This window comes from Nestor notabilis, unplaced genomic scaffold (assembly GCF_000696875.1).
Source record: "Nestor notabilis isolate BGI_N333 unplaced genomic scaffold, ASM69687v1 scaffold5917, whole genome shotgun sequence".
Classification (NCBI taxonomy): domain Eukaryota; kingdom Metazoa; phylum Chordata; class Aves; order Psittaciformes; family Psittacidae; genus Nestor; species Nestor notabilis.
In genome coordinates this window covers 4,017-19,890 of record NW_009937694.1, presented here as the reverse complement: position 1 = coordinate 19,890, position 15,874 = coordinate 4,017, and positions in this window count along the sequence as shown.

Genomic DNA, 15,874 nt, shown 5'->3' with positions numbered 1-15,874 from the left:
TGTTAAAAACACTTCCACCCCGCGTAAGAGAGCGTTTGCAGGCATCTTCAGATAAGTGCTGAATTTAAACTGGAACTCTGCATCATTGCAGTCTATACGCCTGTGTATCTAAAGGGCTGTAGAGGTGAAGTGAGAGAGAACAGTTCACAAATAAGTCTTAAAGTTAAATTCATTGAACTGAGTTGATTGTATTGGAAAAGACAAATTTACTTAGATTCCAGCAAAAAATGCAGTCTTGAAAAGGTAATCATATGTTTGAAAAATCTGAATTGTTGGTTGGCTTTTAGTGGTTGAAATAATTCAATTAAATGTTTATGATAATATCGAAACGGAGGAGTTGATTACCTGGCTATAGTGAGGGTGTATATACTTTTTTCCTGTGGGAGTTCTTTTCTGTTAATAGTGATAATTTTAAAGAGCTTCATCTCCTGCCACATGAGGTCTAAGAACTGTCTGGAATTAGTTTCTGAATGTGAACTCTTCACTAACTTAGAATATATTAAATTAAGAGTTTAAACTGTTTGAGCAGTTCAATTGCATGGGTTATACTGAAAGTAATTTTCCAACATACCTTAATCTTAAAAGCTTTTGACAAGTACTGAGCATTAATTCTATAATTGTGGAAGCTGCCATTTGAATTGTGCTATTAAAACCAGTTGGGCAAAAACACCTGAAACCAGTTTCAGTATTTTGTCTTAAAAATAGTAAATACAAGTTGAATTGTTGCCTAGAAATTGGAAGAATCAGAAGAATCTGGAATAACTGTGGTGCACATGTATGAGACAGCAAATCTTACAGTACTGATCTTCATAGGTAATGATGGCAAATAGAACGCAATCTAGTTGCAGAGTTATCTTCTGTATGTTGTGAGCATTGCAGGTGTTATGTTGTGTATGTTGCTGTTTAACGTGTTTTATAACTTCTCATTACTGACTGCCTCAGTCCTGCTTCTCTGTACCCAGCTAGTCTATTCTGGTGTCTGGGGAGAGGATGAAGAAAGTTGATATTAGTGACAGAAAGACACAGTTAAACCCAATAGTCATGCAGCTTATACTTGGGGGGGGAAACAGGAAGCATTATAAGCTTTGCATATTCTAGGGATATAGTTCCATAAATCATAGTGATGGAATGAGCTCTTATGCCATCCTTAATACTTGCAAAACTGGATGGAAATAAAATGGTTCCTGACTTCATTCTTCCGCTGTGCGCTCTTTTATTGTATTGAAGTCTTAACTCTCATGATGTTTAATCATGTTCACTAAAAATACAGGTAGTGCTCCTGGGGGAGAAAAAGAAAGCACGCTTTCCAAAAACATATTTGACTTCTTTTTGTGTCAAAGTTTTCAAAACCAGTCTCAATAATGGGTTAAATAGATGAGGTAAACTGTGTTCTTAATGCCTGTGTTCATCAACCGTGCATTCCAGTTTGTAATATCAAATCATCACAGATAAACCAGTTTTAGTACTAAGACTATAGTCATCTCTTACTCCCATTCCAGTGCCACTCTTTCAGAGAGTTAGGTTTACTTGGAATGAAAATGCCAAAACCAAGTCTGCTCAACATGGAAGTAGGAGATGTCTCTGCAGCAGCAGTGCAAGAGATGCATATTTGTTTACTTCACTGATGGCATTCCAAAGACCTTTGCAGTTTGAGCACTTCTCAGGGAACCAAAATGTGGAAAACCTACTACTTTTTAGGTAGTTCTAGAAATGTTTTGTGTAAGCTGATAAGTTGTGTTTATGTGCAGACTTGTGTTGCTGGAACAGTCTTTCATAGCGTCCATATGTATCTTCCCAACTTTCTCAACTAATCTTGAGCTGTTTCATAGTTCCATGGGAACTGACATGGTTCACAAACAGAGCTAGTTGTGATCTTTCTCAACTAATCTTGAGCTGTTTCATAGTCCATGGGAATTGACATGGTTCACAAACAGAGCTAGTTGTGACAGATGTGATGAAACCAGAGCACGTTGGTGTGCACCCCTGTGACAAGAGTGTTGTTAATAATTGTAGTAGGCCTGTCAGAACTTTGTAACTGAACATTGAAGAAGGCTTTGTGCCAGAACTTGACACACAAGACTTGCAGTCTAGTGGCTTTTAAAAGATTAAGCAAGCATTTTCTTTAAAGCTTTTATTTCTGAATTGGGAAGCTGCATTGAACAAGTTAAAGAAGCAAGCAACTGGCTTGGCCAAAAACTTCCACTTCTTAGCAGTGCACCAGTCCTTTTCCATAAACAACAAAACTGATGGAGGTGAAAAATGATCTTAGATGTGCATTTTGAACTAGTTCTGTCAGTGAAATAACAGAAATAACTGGGAGAAAGGTACTTCATTTCTAAATAGTGTAACCTCAAAGGAGCTGTGGAAACATTAAGAAATACGTAAGAATGTAAATACTGTTTTATACTTCTTCTTTCTTTATTGCAGACTTTAATATTTTTCTTACTCTGCATCCCCTCAAGGGCTGGATTTTTTCCCCTGCATGTTTGAGTGTTCATAAAACACCCAGACAAACCCCAGAAAGGGTAAAGACTAGAATCTCTAGCCTTGCTTTCAAACCACGGCGTGCCTTTATTGTCCATTTTTGTACTATGAAGCCCAATCCTAGTGCTTAGAATTGAAGGTTAGAGACAAATATAGCAGAACTTCCTGAATTCACTTCAGCCATGTCCTTAATAATCAATATTTCTTCAAACTAAGGGGGTTTTCAGAGAATCAATACGCGAATCCACTGTCATAAGCTTTGTACAATGAGTATTGTTGGCATCTAGTCTTTGTATTAAACAATTGCTTCCTGTCGACAAAAGGCTTTCCAACTTGTGTGTGTTGTGTGTAAGAACTTTGTATTGTGACCTTCCGTATCGTGAACATTTCGTTTGAATAATTAAATTTTTTTGCCATTACAATTCTATGAACTGTTCTTTATTTTCCATAGGAGATGTTGCATTTAATGCAAAGCTCAGAATTCTGCTTCCAGCTGTCCGTACTGATGTGCTAGTCTGATAGCTCCAGTTGGGAACCTGGGTTTAGCTTTGTGTTTTAAAGTCAAGGGAAAACCCCAAACACTCAAGTGATGTTACGTATTCAAGTGTGAGCCTCTTATCTTGTGAAATAAGAACCTTTCTAGCAAGTTTTAACAGAACTGTGGCCCTTTCTTCTTGCAGGTGAAATGAAATAACGAAGAAAAAATGACTTGGGTTTACCTGTTCTGAGGTGGGAGTGTTAGTAAGATAAGGAAGATGATTCTTCTTAAAGCTCTTCCATGTTCCATGCTCCTGCAGATCCACGTATTTTGTTTTCATGGCAGCTTATTGTAGTTCTAATGATTAATTTCTGTAACCAGTACATTTACATCATGCTACCAAACTTCCTTGGTATGTAGACTTTCCATCCTCAAGACTGTGACCTTGAAGTTCATTCTGTAATCGCTTTTCCCTTTTCCCTTTCCACCCCAGTAAATGCCAGGATTACAGAAACCAATATAGGAACAACTGAAGAATTCTACTAACAAATACAGGGCTCCATATCCTGAAAGCAGGAGGCAGTACATGTCATTCTAGGGATTGTTTACATGAAGGATTTTACAGAACTTTGGGTGTTTGTAGAGATCAGGAATTAATCAAGCTCTAGCTCTTCATTTGGCCTTGTTTTTTGGGTATATGAGACACCTCAAATGTGAAAGCACACTCGTGTTTCCCAGAGAGAATCCAGAGACTGCTGTCATGGTGGAGTTGACAGCTACTGTAGGCTGTGGCAACAGAGAAGGAATTGTAGTGAGCTGATAGGAAGAAGCAAGCAGTGATACTGAAGTCCTATATACTTGTAGGATACTTTTGTCTGGATAAGATTGCCACGCTGGCATTACATGAAGAGTTTATCCCAGTCCTCCACTAGTAGGACACATAGGTGATGGAGGGGGCAGTAGCAACCCACTCCAGGGCTGGACTGGCATTTGAAAGGGGTTAGGCATTAACTCAGTCTGGTGTGGTTAGTAAATGAACAATTACATCTTCATGTTGTTGCTTCCTTATGTTCCCTCATTTACATGAATATCTGTTCTTTGTCCAACCTCTAGTAACTTAAAATCCAGTTTTATAACTTCGTGCAAGTGTCCTCTCTGCTTGGCAGAGGCTGGCTAAAAGACTTCAAGGCAGTATGGATATGCAAGCTATACACATTTAACACTTGGAGAGGTGGAGAAGAGAGGATGAAAAGTGGCTTACCTGCAGAGAGAGAGGAAAGGAATAATTGCTCAAAGTAACAGGGAGATGTCTAACGGATCATTATTACTACTTAGCCCAGCAAAGCTGCTGGTAAGTATTACTTGCTAGTATGGTGCTTAACACAGTGAGGTATTACTCTATAGTGCTTGTGGATGTGCTGCTGAACAGGCACATTCATTACTTGCTATTGCTTTTTTCCTCTTGTAAGAATGCTATGTGTAAATCTACTGCTACTATTTATAAAACTTATAAAAGTTTGAATAAAACTTTTCCCTCATACTTGCATATTGGTGTATTGCAGAACCAATACTCGTGTCAAAAGATGTTGCAAAGCAGCTGATGAGTATTTGAAAAGTATGCAAGGATGGAAACTGTAATAGGAGGTATGTAGAAATGCCAGTCACTGCATTCTCACTGGCAGTTCAGCTTGAAAATCTCGTAAATCAAGATTAAGGCTTATTATATGGATGGAAAGGGTAAAAGGTGGAACATAGCTTGCTGATCATCTTTGAAAACATAGCTAACCTGCAAGGAAATAGTGGGTTAACTGATTGGTTTAAATCAGCCTTGGTCAGAGGCAAATCTGTATGAAGCTGTGTGTGAAAACTTAGTTGTTTTTTTTACCTAGTGAATTTGCTTATTACAGCTAAAGGTGTTCAACCCTTTTGCAGCAGTAGAGGGGAAAGGTCCCAGTCCTCCGGTCCCTGTGCTTTGGCTCTGTGATCTGACTGCACCATTGTTTTGGCTTTTGCTGGGCCTTATGCTGAGCTGATTCAATGCAAAAGCCTGGTAAAACACTACTTGATTGTACTTGTTTTCTGCTGACATAACAAGCTGAGTTAGTTTGGTACAGTCTGGCAAGTACCAAAGTCAGTAGGAGAACAGGGCAAAGAGCAGTACCTCCCCTTATGATGATTGCTTAGAGTGCAGCTTTGCATGTGTTTGCAAAGTAATTATCCTGGGCTAACCTTTTTTTTCCTTATAGTATGTTATTGCAACCAAATGATTACATGGTCACAACTCCTTACATGGCCTGTAATATATATGTATATAGCTACATATATGCATATACATGAGTATTAAATCCAGATTTGGTGTTAAATAGGTCTAGGACACAGAAATATACTAAGTATGTTTCTGTAAAATAAGGTATTAAGTGGAAAGTGTAAGAATAGAAACATTGGGTATCACATATGCTCAGTTACTTTGGCTGCAATGGTTGCCTGAAAACTTAAAAGTGGGAGGGGAGCTAATCAGACTGACCCCACTTGACCCCAGGGATATCCCATACCATATGATGTCATGCTCAGCATATAAAGCTGGGAAAGAATGGAGGAAGGGGGGAGCATTCAGAGTGATGGTGTTTGTCTTCCCAAGTAACTGCTAGCATGATGGAGCCCTGCTTTCCTGGAGATGGCTGAACGCCTGCCTGCGATGGGAAGTGGTGAATGAAGTCCTCGTGTTGCTTTGCTTGTGCACAGCTTCTGCTTTACCCATTATAGAATCATAGAATGGTTTGGGGTGGAAAGGACCTTAAGATCATCTACTTCCAACCCCCTGCCATGAGCAGGGACACCTCGCACTAAACCATGTTGCCCAAGGCTCTGTCCAACCTGGCCTTGAACACCGCCAGGGTTGGAGCATTCACAGCTTCCTTCGACAACCCATTCCTGTGCCTCAGCACCCTCACTGTAAAGAACTTCTTCCTTATATCTAACCTAAACTTCCCCTGTTTAAGGTTGAAGCCACTACCCCTTGTCCTACCACTACAGTCCCTAACGAAGAGTCCAACTGCCTTGGTCTCAACCCTTGAGTTCTCTCAGTTTTACTCCTCATCTAGCAAGTGGCTGGATGCTTGGTTGGCAGCTGGGGTTAAACCACAACAGTGACCCATGAGAACTGGTGGCTCTGTGGGCTCATTAATTGCTGACACTACTAGCTTCCCTCAGATTGCCTGAAGACAGGAGAGAAGCTAGGGCAGGAGCTAGTGCAACTGCTGTAGAGCAAGCCATTTTCAGTTCTGAATCAGTTCCTGAATCTGGCTGCTGAGAGAGAAGTGCTATTTTTTCTTCAGAGCAGTCTGTCTCACTACAGAAAACTCATGAAGTGGTTTGAGGGACTGATTCTGTAAGGTGCTGAGTTTCTGAGTAACTGCTTAATGAATGTGCATAACTCCCACCCAAAGCCAGTGGGAGTTCAGGGTATTCATATCATTCCAAATACCCCTTTTTATTCTTAAAGATGGCTTGATAAAAGGAGCTTGTAAAACGATGATTTGTTTTCTTTCCGTTCTGTGGTTATAAATTAGAACGTACACATGAAAGGGAAATAGATAACAGTTTTCTGTTTTAAAAATGGCTAGAAACAAGCAACAATGTCAAAGGCAAGGACGTATGAATCTTACTCGATTTAAATCTGGTTTTATGCCAAGTGTGTGTGGTTTCACTAGTTTGAGAAATAAGTCCACTGAATGATCTTCCCTGATAACATATTCTTTAGTGTGTTGTTTCAGGGAAAACTGAAAAACTCAAGGGACAAAATTCTGCATGAACTGAGTCTTGCTTTTTCCTATATCTGCCTGTTTTTCTGGATTTAAGAATGCTAGCAGCTTATAAAGAGGGATTGGTTTTCATTGCCATGGATTTACACAGATCCATCAAGAGTATAAACAAAGCCTCTTATACTAGCAGAGGAGTCTGAAATTCTACATAAAGTTTCTAGTTGCAGTGGGCTACAATACACAGTTACATTATTTATTATGTTAAAATAGAGGCTTTTAATAAGTTAAGCTCACAAATAAAGATTAATAGCTAATAGAGTAGTGCTTCTGATACTTTGATGAAAAGCTCTGCATGTTTTATACTGCCCTGCACTTAGTTCTTAGCACATCAAAGATGTTTGTGCTGGAAATGTGCAATTGTCAATGAGAAGCAGTGGGCAGATGGGGAAGTGGAATATGCACAAGAGCTGCATGTTCCCGAGTCAGCAGTGCAGTAGCAAATAGTGCATGACAAGCTGTCTTTTAAGAATTCAGGCTTAATCAGTTCAGATCTCAGTCATTTGCTTCCCTTGGAGTATGGCTCCAGGACTTTGCAGACTCAAGAAGACAGAGCTGGAGCAGAGACAAATTGAGTTTTGGGGACTTTTCTTCCCTGAAAAAAGCTGCCTGATTTTGTTGTTGTTGTTGTGATGGTTTTATTTGTTTGATTTTGATTTGGTTTTGGTTTGGTTTTTTGGTGGTTGTTTTGGTTTTTGTTTCTAAGGAAGATAACCAAGCCATGCAGCAGAAGCCTGGTTGAGTTCCTTTAAGTCCTTGCATTTTTCAGAAGTTTCTCTCCTTAAGGAAGGCTTGTGGGCCAGTTGATTGCAATTCTGCTTTTTCTCATTAACAGCCTACCCTTAAGTGAGTTTTAATTGCAATAAGTAATTGCACAGGCTAAAGGAGTTGCCAACAGCTTCTAGATGACAGTGAAGGTTCTCTCTCATGTGTCTAGGTAAACATTCCTTCTGTTTCTGTATTGAGGGCAGGGAGATGCTAAATCACTGTGGTTGCTGCCTCACCCTTAGGGTCCAGCTGTTGATAAAATTACAGGCTGGTATGCAGGAGAACTCATGCTTGTGCTGGCATGAGAGAGGGAGCTGGGAGGGGCACAAGAAGGCTGGTTATTTAGGGCTGTGCCAGTTTTGATTGCTCAGAGATAGAAATGTGACCTAAATAGTGACCATATCCAAGTGCACAAGATGGAGTAAGAAACACACAGACTGGGAGGCGAACTAGAGGCTGTCCCTGCTGTATGTCGGAAGTCCTGACCTGGCAAAGAGTACTGGAGAAAATACTGTTTAGAAGGGAAAGCTTTGGTTGTAGGTCTAAGTTTCTCCCAATATCAGCATTTCTGTTTGCATCCTTAGCACTCATTTAGCTAACAAACAGCTGTATTTTTGCCATCTTCATCGGGTTAAGCCAGTGGCTTCTTTGACAGTTACGTGAGTCCATAGGTCAGTGGGAAGGGAGTAGCATTTACTCTTTCTCAGCCAAAGTATTATGCTAAAAAATGAGTGAGCTTTTTTAGGGTGAGCCATATGTACTGATGTTGAATCAGATTGCCAGTGAAGCATGGGAAATACATCCTGTGCAGCTGGGGACCTGGCACATTTGGATATGCCAAGTAACATCTTTGCCTTTCTCTCCCAAAATGATACACGTCCCGAGACTATCTCCAGTTGAGAGAGAATAAATGCTGAGAAGTGCTAGCAAAAAGGATTGCAGTCATCTATGAGCAGTTACACAAATGGATAAGGTATGTGTGTATTAAAGATTCCAAAGGTAAGCTGCTAGATAAGTGTTGAGAAACAATCAGCCATACCCGGAAAATTAAAACAAGCAGTTGTAGAGAATATTTACCTTGTGCTCTTGCTCTTCAGTATTTTGATTTTCATTTGTTTTAAATGTCCTATTTAAATTCCAGTTTATTTCTGTTTCTAAATGCTTCAAGATCCCTGTGTAGGGCATTTCTAGTGTAGAATTTCTCTCCTACCCATGCTTTAGGTAGCTTTAGACATGTTCTACTCTTCTTCTCCCCCTGCCGGCGCTATTGCATGACCAGCTGGGTACTGTAACATGATTTCAGGTACGGGCAACTTCTCTAAAAGACAGGTAAAAAAATATTTTGATTAAATTTAAGCCCACAATTTAAGCCCCCCGAGGTTTGACAGTAAACACTCCCTCGATTTCCAGTATGGAACAAAGCTCTGGGAACAAGCAATGGAACTCTTATGGGGGAGAGCAGAACCAGTTCATCATGCTGCTGGTTAGCCACTATGTGCAAAGCAAATGCACAAATAGCCAGATGCACAAATGCACAAAAAACCCAAATAGCAGGAAACTAACGGAATTATTTTATTTGATGTATTTGAGTGGCAAAATGTGCATCCTCAGTTTACTTTTTTGCTGTCTTTGCCCAGTTTTGATGTGAGTCAGTCCAAGCTGGGAAGGCAGCAGTGACGTTGAGATGGGTGTTAAGCTCTGTTAGCAAAGTTGCATTAAATGGAAGAAGTTCTTATAACATGGGAGAAGTCCTTTTGTACTGAGAAAGAGCTACTGCTACTGAGTTCTGGAGGGGCTAGAAATGATGCTACTTCTCTCTCCAGTTCAAAGCACTTCATGCTTTGCCTAGGAAGGTTGGACCAGATGATCCTGAGGTCCCTTCTAACCTGGGGTTCTATGATTCAAGCCCATGTCAGAATAGTTACCTGGGAGCATGCTCTGCTCACCTCATTTCCCTTTTGCTGGTATCTCTCTCTGCACAGGGCAATATAGTAGCTCCATCACTTGGGTCGTGTCGCTAGTTTGGAACATACTCTCCTTCCCAATCCTTGAGTCATTTTGTTCTTTAACCCTTTCCTGAATATCTGTTATTTTCTTCATATGCCTTCAGTGGCTCTGCTGGGAAGAGTATTTTCTTCATTTCTTTTGTGGGAAAATAAAACACTTGTTACTTTGAATCTGTGGTAAGATCTGAGTAACAATCATGTTTTGTCTTTGGTTTTTAGTCTATGAATGTGCAATATAACACGCTCCACATGGTTTTTCAAACAATTCAGTAAATAGCTTCCTTATGTAGAATGGATGAGAGTTAAACATCAAATGTGTAACTTGCTGATGTGTATTCGCATGTCTAACAATATTTTTCATTACTAATAATCTGGCATAAATCATCTAATTGGTTCTGTCAGCTAAGAAGCAGACAGTGGGTTGGGGTGTTCCTCTGTTTTGCTTGTTTACAATGAATCACAATAGTCTCCTCTTGCTTAATTTCTCTGTTTTGAGAAATTGATGTAACTCACTGCTTCCAGCCCAGGTCCTTTCCTGACTCCTCACCCTTTTGTTTCCTCCTGGGATTATTCCCCCTGCCATGTCTGCCTCCAAGGGCTGCTTTGTCTAGTTCTTTCACTGTTTTTCTCTTGAGGTTGCATCCACTGTACAGCTCAAGGCACCCATGTCAAATTGTCCTCTACTTAAATCTCTCTGCATGCATAATTTAGGCTGTATAGCAGCCTTTCTGGGGCCTTTGTTTCAGCTGGGGGTTTCTGTTCCATGAAAGAGATGTGTAATTCCCGCCAGGAGAAGGGTGACTGTTCTCATGTACCAGCTTCAGGTTTTGACTAGCTGGTTTTTTTGGCTAGCTGTTTACAGAAACGTTAAACTGTGATCATGCCACCAGGTATCCCCAGACCAGTCACTAGAGGTCAACATCATCATCTGCTAATAGAGCACTAACTGCCACATCATTACAAGACAGTGTCTCCTCTAGAGGTTCATCTTTCTAAACACTTCTAAAGGTCATGATGGGGTGTTACTGATCCTGCTACTGTCCAAGGTTAGGAGGACAGAAGATTTAAAACAGGCGTCAGGACTTTCTCACAGTGTGGGCTTTTTAAAGGTACCAGGAGCAAGAGAAAAGCAGATCTGAAGGTCTTTGCCTTTCTGTGTCTGACGTTGCTTTTGGTGAGTGCCTCAGTGAACAGTGGCAAAGCCATCAGGGTAGATCAGTAAAGAAAATTCTCTGGAGCTGTTGCTGTGTGTCAGCTGTAGGTCTTGCAGCTAATGTGTACGCAGCCAGGGGCTCCTGTCAGTACAACATGCACTTCATCAGCATCCTAACTCTTTGGGGTTCCCTAGGATTTTCCAGATGCTACCTTTACGTTCCTCCTTGGAGATGCTTTTTGCTGTTTCTAGCTTGGACAAGCATACAGCCTATCTGAAGTCTCTGACAAACTGTTCCAGAGCTGGATGGAAGTAAAGAAAACTGAAACCAGGGAGGAAGAGCCTAATGCTGCATCATCACATAAGCAGCTGAAGGAACGAAGCCTGGCCTACAGATCAGTGTCCCTAAAGATTTCCTCATAGTTGCGGTATTAAAAAGTGACCTCCCTCTTACAGACTTTCTGATGTTTAACTTAATCTTGCAGGCTTTCTCTTGGCTGGAACACTTGTAGGATCTTCCTTTAAGTAGCCAGTTGCTTGTTTTCATAGAACTTGAACTTGGTTTATCCAATCTTTTATTTATCTTTTGTTAAATTTGTTTGAAATCAACCAGCACATTCAGTTTTTTTTAGGTGGATGACACAAATGTATCACTACCTTAATGTTTATTCCTTACCTCATTTCCTGTGGGGAATATGATGTAAAACTCTTCATCCTAAGACATCTGCAGAAACAGCATTTGTTACTAGGAATTGCAGTATCCTCTGGGCTAAATCATCCACTCTATATTTAATGACCTTTGAAAGAGGCAAAGAAAGCAACACTTCCAGGGAGAGCATGGATCAGAGTTTCAAGTGTGCATCTGTATATACCAAATCTCCTTTCAGCTCATAACTTCAGCTGATAAGTCTGAGAGCAACATTGAAGACAGGGTAGTGGGAAGGATGGACCTATCCAAAGGCATGGAATAAGACTGCCTGGGTGAACCTGGGTTTAATTATCCAGTTATCATGTCTTTAACTAGTCGGGATTGTTGCTGTTGCTCTGTTGGAAAGTTGCTCCTAATTTCCTGTATTTCTGGTTTTTACAAACTTTATTTTTCCCCTGTAGGAGTTGTCTTCTCACTTGCTGTCAAGACTTGCCAGGAGAGGGAATGCAGACTGCCCTCCTTTCTGGCTGGGCTGCTCTGCTTTGCTGTCTCCATGTTGGCTGATGCAGCTTGACTGCTTCTGAGCTATAAGCTAGGCCCACGGGCTGTGTCAGGCAGCTCTCCCAGCTCATCTGGACTAGCTCAGGATCTCTGCACAGTGGTGCCTTGTGTGGAGGGGTCATCCTCTGATGCAGACTAAAGGCTATTGTCTCCACTGGGGTGCTGTGGAGATAATTAATAGCAAAATATAGGCACAGGGCAAAAAAGTTGCACTCGTTTTCCGTGCAGAGCTGGTGTATCAGCTCTGGTAGACTGACACAGCGGTGTTTTTGCAGTGCAAGTCTGGAGGAGGACCACCTATCAGTGCTGCTGTCAGGGCTAAGCTGAAATTTCATGAATAGTGTGAGCTGGCACAAAGTGATGGCACTGCTGAGGGAGATGGCTCTGCTGCCCTCTCCTCCCCTCTTCCCTCCCTGTGTGTGCACCTATTTCTTCAGCTGTGCAGAAAGTGTCTGCATGGGTGAGCTAAACAGGGCCAAGCACTGGCATGCTCACTATTCATACTGCAAAACATGCTGTAGTCTGTGGTACAGCTTTGGGCCAGACAGCACCCTGCCCAGTAATGCTCTGGGCAGCACAGGCCAGTGACTGGTTTTGGCTGGCAGTTTGGATGTAGCTCTGCTGGTGGCAATAAGGGAGTTCAGCTGTATGGACACAGCCTGTTCTTTGCAATAAGTAGATATGAAAAGCAACTATAGTATCATGTCATTGTTCTTTAAACCTTGATAAGATGGCTGTGTCTAGTCACATACCCTTGGACCCATGTAAGTGGGGTTTTCATATTCCTGCCTCTCTCTGTCTTCAGTCAAAAACTAAATGAGCAACAGAAATAGGATAGCACTTGAAAACCTGTTTCATAAAAAGCTATACCTAGTTTTTTGTGTTCCATCCAAACATCTTTGTATATGGTGGAACGAGTACCCCAAACTGGAAGTATGCAGACACTGAATAACAGCCACAGTGTCACCTGATTTGATACCTGATGTTTTACTGTAAGTTCCAGTCTTTGCTCAGCAATAGCCAGTGGCAGGACCTGAGCTGTGCTTGATAAAGCTGAGAAGCAAACGCTTCCAGGGGTGAAACCACACTAGATTTTGCACCTCTAAGACTCAACTTACTCAAAAGATTTCCTCCAGCATGTTGGAGCAGAGGTTCCCTGTAGGAAGAGAGAGAGAAAGCTCTGCTGGTAGGATCATTTTCATTATATTCAGAGGCCAAATTTTGCATATTCTGTGTTGTACTTTCCATTGAAAGTGTCCTGTTTAACCACTGCTTCGGAGTAGATTCTAGTCAGCAAAACTGGTTTCTTAAGGAAACAGAGTGGACAGGTTTCCTATTGCTTTTGAAGCCCAAAGTGCACTGCTCACCCTCAGAACTGCAGAGTTCACCTGTTTCTAGCCTTTTACTTAGTCATTCCTTTATTATTGCTAGGTGGAAGCATGGACGTAGAGCTCTTAACCTCTCCATTAGCACAGCAGTCAAGCTAAAAGTGGATTTGGTTTTGTAAGATAAAATCACAGAGAGATCACATTTGTATGCTGAAATAATTTTGTCCTGCTTTGTTTCACAGTTTACTCTTGACATACAGGCTTCCTGCTAGCCTAGCAAAGGTCTTCCAACATGTCTGTTTTCTTCATTCTTCTTTTCACAAACTAAAATAGCCTAGTGGTGCAGAGACTGTCAGCATTACCTTTGTTCCCTCTTCATACTTGTATTTTACACAATAATCTCCGGGAAATGATCCTATTCCTGGAAATTCATCACATTCCACGCAGTTGTGTGGCCTCACTGATGGTGTTCTTCAGCTGCTTCAAGTGATTCAGTGGAACTGCCATTTGTGTTTGGGATTCCTGGAAGGTTTGTCATATACAGTGCTCTCAATATGGCAGGGGAAGCCAGGCATAGAAAAATGCACAGTTTGGTCTCTTCAATTATTATTAGCCAGTCTAAAGGGGAAGCTTACTGCATAGCCTGAGTCCTAAAGGTCTCATGTGTAAGTATGTAATCTTTAGCCCCTTGCTGAACAAAGACTCATTGTACCACCTATAATCCAACCAACAGCTAGACCAAAACAGCTTGCATGAATGTGTCATCCCCTTACGTTTGTGCTATAGTAAACAGTTGTATCTCTCACCTCAGCTGCATGCAGGCTTGTTTTGATAGGTAAGCATATGCATATGTACACCCAAATACACACAGCCTTAATTCTAAACACTTTAGTGTGATAGTTGTTCATACAGGTAGAAATTCTGGCAGTGCAGCATGGACTGCTTGGAGGGCTCTGCAGATCATATCCACCAGAAACACCTACAGCTTGAAAAGGGACGAATTAAGCCCTTGGACTATGATCTTTTAATGGTGTGAATGGCTCATGGCCATTGAGCTTGGAGGGTACAAAAGCACTTCTAGAAGCAATGACAAAGAGACTTTTAAATGTGGAGTCACTGCCCTAGCTGAAGTGGGTGTAGTCCCAATGGGGAGTCAACTGTTGACAACCCAGGAAAAGGGACACTAAAACTGAAAGTGCTGGGTGCACACAGAGTGTACGGTGACTGGATTGCTGGACTGACAATTAACGTAGGCCACACGTCACTGTTATTTACACCCTCTCACCACAAAAGACTGTTCTGAACAGTCTTCCTGGACACTGCTTGCTCTCCTGTGAGGTTACTTGCTTCAGAGGCTGTGCCCACCATGGCCTTCATACCAAAGGAGTCCCGGGGCACGTTCACTACCTGGTGAAGTACATTGTCTTTTGGGTCGTTCCCTTGCTGAAGTAGTGTGAAGTAGCCAGAGTTGAGATTGTAAACTATCCCTAAGTGTTTTGGTATGGGTATTTGGTTTTAGGGGTTTTGTTTGATTGGTTTTGGGTTTTTTTTCCCAGTAGTCAGATTTAGATTGATTCCTAGTGAAGTGCAAGGCTCAAACATATGACTGATAAACAAGAGAGAGAGGGAAAACCCCACACCTTTTAACTACGTGCATTGAAATGGGGGCAAGTCTGAACACAGCAGGCGTGACTGCAGCGGGGTCAGATGCATTCCAGGTGAGCGACTGTCGGCTGATGAACAAGCACAAGGCGCAGCGCAGGATGTGTGCCGACTTCCGCTCTTGCAAGTGTAGTTGGCCTGGACCCATGTCATATATAAGCAGCAAAACATTCATCCTCTGAGTGGGCCGAGTCTAATGACGCAGGAAGATGTTGGGAGCTGTCTTCTGCCATTATAGCAGTGATGTAAAGAATCACACTGCTACCAAAGCAGAATGGTGATGTGGAGACTTTCACTCCGTCCTACCTCTGCTGATGGCAACAGCGTGGCCTATGAACTGCTCTTCCATGCTGGGCATGAAAACTTGCACCAGAACATACTTACACTGCCTAATAGCTCAGTGATGCTTAAATATGATCCAAAACCACGATTATTTTTATCTGATTGGACTCTTCTGTGTTAGGAATACCACGACTCTTAAAGCTACTGAGCTCCTACAGAAGCCGCCCAGCAACACTTCACATTTTGCTCCTTATCAGCTCTGTCTGTATCTGATAATCCCCTGTACAGGTAAATTATTGACTAGCTCATCCCCAGTCTCCTGAGATTTTCCTCTCTCCTGCCAGGCACCATATTTCAGAGAATCATTTGGATGCATGGTGGTTTTTTTCAGTGTTGATCTGTTCCAGCAATTAACACAAAACATTGTTTATTTGGAATTTAGGCAGCCAAGAGTGCTGCTGCATTTTAGTGCTTTCCAATTCTGAGAACACGTTCTAATCCTGACTCTTTCCCAGCTAACAAGCATACCATATGTCTGATTACTCAGGTTCCCATGCAAAATAGGAAATTAAGAATTCCAGATGATTAACAAACATTTCTCTTTGTTTATTTTGAGATGACTGTTTTAAAATACCATGAAAAAGAAAATTAGGGACCTGTTTCTCAAACATTTACTTTATTCGCT